This window comes from Montipora foliosa, chromosome 4 (assembly GCF_036669935.1).
Source record: "Montipora foliosa isolate CH-2021 chromosome 4, ASM3666993v2, whole genome shotgun sequence".
NCBI classification, from domain to species: Eukaryota; Metazoa; Cnidaria; class Anthozoa; order Scleractinia; family Acroporidae; genus Montipora; species Montipora foliosa.
The window spans coordinates 27,067,004-27,072,003 of NC_090872.1; positions in this window are offsets into that span (position 1 = coordinate 27,067,004).

The following is a 5,000-nucleotide window of genomic DNA, read 5'->3' on the forward strand; positions in this document are numbered from 1 at the left end:
GCCTTCAAGCGACAGAATCAAAGCTTCCGAAAGGCGAAACCTTTTTGCTTTATTTTTCCATGTTTGTTTTTGCAAATCAGTGGTTCCACAGCTGGCCAGTACTGGAGTCGAGCTTTAAATTTCCAAAACAAAGTATGATCACCTATATTTTACTAAGTTTTATATACCTGGAGAAACAGTGGCTAAAACTTCAAAACCTAACCCCAAAGTGGATAAAAATGGGCAACATGATCGTTAGCACTGGTAGGGCAAGTAGTCAGAACATTTCATCAACTTCTGAAACAGGTGATTCCACGCACACATAGCATACAGCTAAAATTCGAAGTTGGTCCCCAACTCTCCTTATATGTTCATCAAGTGTCTTGGGCTATTTGAGTTACAAATGTGGGTTGAGAATGTCCACCAGGCGTTTCGTTAAGTTGATCATCCACTAGTGGTTTATATTTTTCAAACTGATCCGAGTGCTAGTGGCTGGGGCATTACCTGTGCAACTAATGGTTCTTGCAGTCTCGGGGAAAGGAATCGCTACGCAGTAATTCTAATTCCCAAATGTTTGGGTAAGATAGAGAACGACCAGGGCATGGGATTCTTGTGGTGCCAGCATGGGCCACTCAGGCTCGGTATACTCGAGTACTAGCAAGGATGAGTCAGCGGCCTTTGGTCTGGACTGCATGCAGCCAGCTGCTGGTCCACCCGTCTGCCAATAGCACGCACAGAGTGCAAAATCAACTCAAGCTAATTGCATGGGCCATTATCTGGGTACTATATCAGAAGTGACGCTTTTCTGAGTGCGTTACCGAGGTGTCTTTTTACTCAGAGACAGTACAGCGTTTATACTTTGAAGTGTGCTGTCTTCTGTAGTCAGAGGGACTTCCCTCCACTCTCCCCGGGTCTAGCCCTTGTTTCTAGAGTTCATATAGGGAAGATATAGTTGACGTCACCTATTGTCATTAATGTGCCAACGAGTGCCTAATTGGCGGTCGAAACACAGGGTTTTTTTGTCCTGCGGTTGGCACATTTGAATAACAAGAGCAATGTTTGTAAACAGATAACTTACCTATACCGAGCTCCCCTCTATGCCATTCGACAGTGATCACTGCTAGATCAGCTTTGTCTCGTATGATTAGCGCTGAGAATACCTTAGTTCGTCTGCATCCAGTTGTTCATCGTTTCTTGAAGGGTGCCTTTGGGAGTAAGCCACCCTCAAATAGATGTTATGGTATTTAAGATTTGCAGCATTGGCTGCAACTTGGGAGACTCGCACTGACCTTAAAAGGACCTCGTGTTAATACTAGCCATGTTATTAGCGTTAGCATCAATACTTTTCTACGAGCTAATGTAAGCGATAGTTACCAGGAAAAGGGTGTGTTTGTATCTTGGTAGTCTTATTAGCAATGCTAACACTGTTAGGAGCGTTTGGAGCTATAACTTAACTTTGTTCATTGGTAGATTGTTAAGAAGTATTTAATAGTCTAGACGTAAGTTGTAGAATAAAATGGATATATTAAGACATTGTAATCTTGGGGTATGGTTGGTGTTTTGGGCTCCTCATAGTGTCCTCAGACGCTTTGAAGGCTTCATGTCAGGACCGGAGGTTACGGTTTATGAGATAGAATTGGAAAGTTAAACGAGACTTACTGAGTAGTAACCGAAGGTGTCTGATATGCCCACCTCTCCCTCCCTGTGCTTGTCTCAAGCTCTCAAGCCTTGGTTACAATTCCTCTTTACGGAATTGCTTTCTGTGTTTAAATGTTCCTCCACAATGGGAAGGATGAGGATTTGAAACAATGATTGTGACGTAACTCCCGGCAGACTAGGTTCCTTCTTCATGTCAGACACCTTCGGTTACTACTCTTTATGAGATGGAATTCAAGTCAAACCTCAACTTACAGGTAAGTCCCGTTTAACTTTCCAATTAACTACACATATTACTGTTACAAATCCGAGTTAACTGTTTATTTTTTGTTAATCAGTTCCAAAGTTTGTTATATTCAATCAATCATGTTTTATAAAAGTTAGTGAATTTGGCACCATCCCCTAAGCCTGACTGGTCATTTGTTCTGTTGAGAAAGAAACGCTCAAAGAAGAACTGTGAAAAAGTCGTGGATACATTGCATACGACCCTTGCGAAATGAATTCCCCAACTTTTCCTACATATGCAAATAAGCCAAGCCTGAGAAGCTTGGAATTTTTGGGAATTTCCAGGAATTGACGATTACGGTCTCTCAAAAGGGTTGGAATAACCAGGGATTTCTAGGAATTCCAAATTATGACATCAGCAAAACTCAGTGAGTTGCAACTCTTGAGAATTTTTGGGAATTGAAAGCTAAAAGGGCACTGTGGACTAGGAATTTATGGGAATCTTTGGGAATTCCACTCAATGATTCAACTTGACATGACTTGAAGGTTACTTGAGCAAGTTGAAATTCTTGAGAATCAATCAAAGTCGAAGTGCCCTTTTAGGATTTGATTTCATCTCATGCCTTGAAAAATGATTTAACTTCACTTAACTTCATTCTCAAATACATGTGTAACAAGGTTTGCTCTTATTCAAAGCATGTCAATGTGAATGTGATATCTTTTGAGTTAATTCACTGTTCATAATACATGTACTTAGCTTAAGCGATTTCCTTTAAAGGCTCCAAATTTTGAACATAAAATCACTCTGTACACGGAGAAATGAAAAAGAAATCTTTTAATTTATTCTGATGTATTCCATAGATTGTGAGAAATAATTTCAACATATTACCTTGTTTGATGCGCTCATAATCGACCTTATTCCAAAAGGAACGTGAAATATTACTCTTGAGAATTTGACACTCCAAGTGAGCACTTAATCCTTTCAATGAACTCCAGTATCTTTCGAATCTTGCTCATTTAAAATGAATCCGTAAAAAGATTGTCATCCTCCGCCATCTTGGATAACACCTGAGAGACCGGACTGGAAACTAGTGAGCCGTTTGCGTTTTGGTCAGCAGTCAGCGGTAAGCGGTCCTAGCTATTGCAGATTTTGAGGACGATTTTGGGCAGTTTTATTCAAACTTTTCCAGGTTGTATCATTCTCGGAGACCCAGGCGCAGTCAGGGCAAAATTGGGACTGGCGTAAAGTTTTCAAGTAAGGCGAGAAGAGCCAATGCGAACATACCTTTAACGGACGAGTTCCATAGCGAATAGTGAAGTCAGATCGTGATCCCTTATATAAAGCAGGAACTATCACATCTACGGTCGCCATTTTCTTACTTTTCGAACAAAGTATAGTTTTCGACTCCGCTTGTGGACTTTGAGCCTTTTCGGGTGGCGCCCTGGCTGCGCATGCGTAAGATATCTCTGTCTCGTAGAAGGCAACTCAAGTGGTTTCGAACTCGGTATCTCTTCCTTCAGCGGCAATCGCGATGACCACTAATTATAAACCGCGGAAGACCACATGACAGATTAACGGGGAAATATGTATTAAAGAATTGCGTGCGAGACCGGAAACGAGTTTTTGTGTTTTCGTTGCACGCACTGCAATATCCGGTTATCGTATGACTCTGTAACAGATATCATAATTTTATAATTTTCCCAATATTGTTAAGAAAAAGTATTAAATATTTTTAAATATCATCGTAGAGATTTGCAAAGCATATGTTTCTGATTTTGATTGGAATCAACGCCGTTAACAACAATTTTAAATGTAAACAAATATCCACAATCGCACTTAACCGTATCATTGGATCACGGAATGTGGACTGTGGACTTCGGACTACGGAATTGAAACTAAATATTTACTAAGATATTGTAACATAAAAGAAAAGTCACTGAAATACTGTGAATTTAAAGGAAGTCTGTAAAAATCGTTCGAACAAAGTGTAGGCTACCCGTAGCCTCTTGTATTGAGAAGAATTTGTAGCGGAGCTCGGGGACACGAAGCGCGCCAGCGGGGCACCATGGGTAAGACTTTTTGGGAAATCTATCCATGCGACAAATCTTGGTTATGACGTCACGTACGTCCGTGCGTCCGTACAGGCTGTCAGGGTGGAGGTGGGGAGGCAGGACAGCCTCTGGGACGGGAGTGTTTGGGCAATTTTCCTTGGCGGGAAATCCCATGGCAGCGTTGCATTTTGCAACCCGCGTTTTTCTGGCGATGAATCATTTTAGTGACGAGCAACGGGATAAAGAGCAGGAAAAATCTCAAGAAGAGGCGACGAAATTTGAGAAGTTTAAGGAGAATGCCTACTATTGTTCTTGCGCATACGTTCTGCGCATCTCGAGACACTCGGATTTCCTATCGGCGATGCTTATTAATTAAATAAATACAGGAATATCTTTGCGCGGTTCAAAATTATTTGAAGGAAGCAAAACTTAGCAAGTGCTCTTGGTATCCAAAAAGAAAATTGGGGGTAACCATGCATTTTTCAGAGATAATTAAGCTTCAATTTGTAAAAGAACGCCATACATTGCTTTGTATTTTAAAGCTTTTTACAAATATTGTTGATTACTTATCGTCGAAAAATGCGTGGTTACCCCATAAATTCTTTTTAAATTTCAATATCGCTTGTTAAGATCTGCTTTTCCCGCATATTCAGTAAACCGCGCAAAAATACCTTTGAATTAGTAGGCACCGTCCTTAAGCGAAGAAATCCTGGAAAGAAGGTTAAGCCGAGGAAGGAGAAGAAGAGAAAATTTCGATGAAAATCAACGTAAAGCTGAGAAAAATAGGGCGAGAGATAAAACACTTTATATTTACAACGGCTAGCTTTCAGCTAAGCTTAATGTTTTCCTTCTTTAAATTAATAATAAGCTTATATGCCTTCCTGCCTCACATATTTTGTAAAACTAGCCAAAAAAGGAAAAAGGAATGAAAAAGTTTGCAATTCCGTGGTGACAGAGATTCTGAAACATTTAAACAACCACTTGAGAGCTGCTTGGTTTTACTGTGAAACTGCAGTCGAGTAAGTAAGTTTACTACACTTTAGGTCGACTTTTTAATTAGTAAAAATGTTTGCTGTTGTTGTGAACTG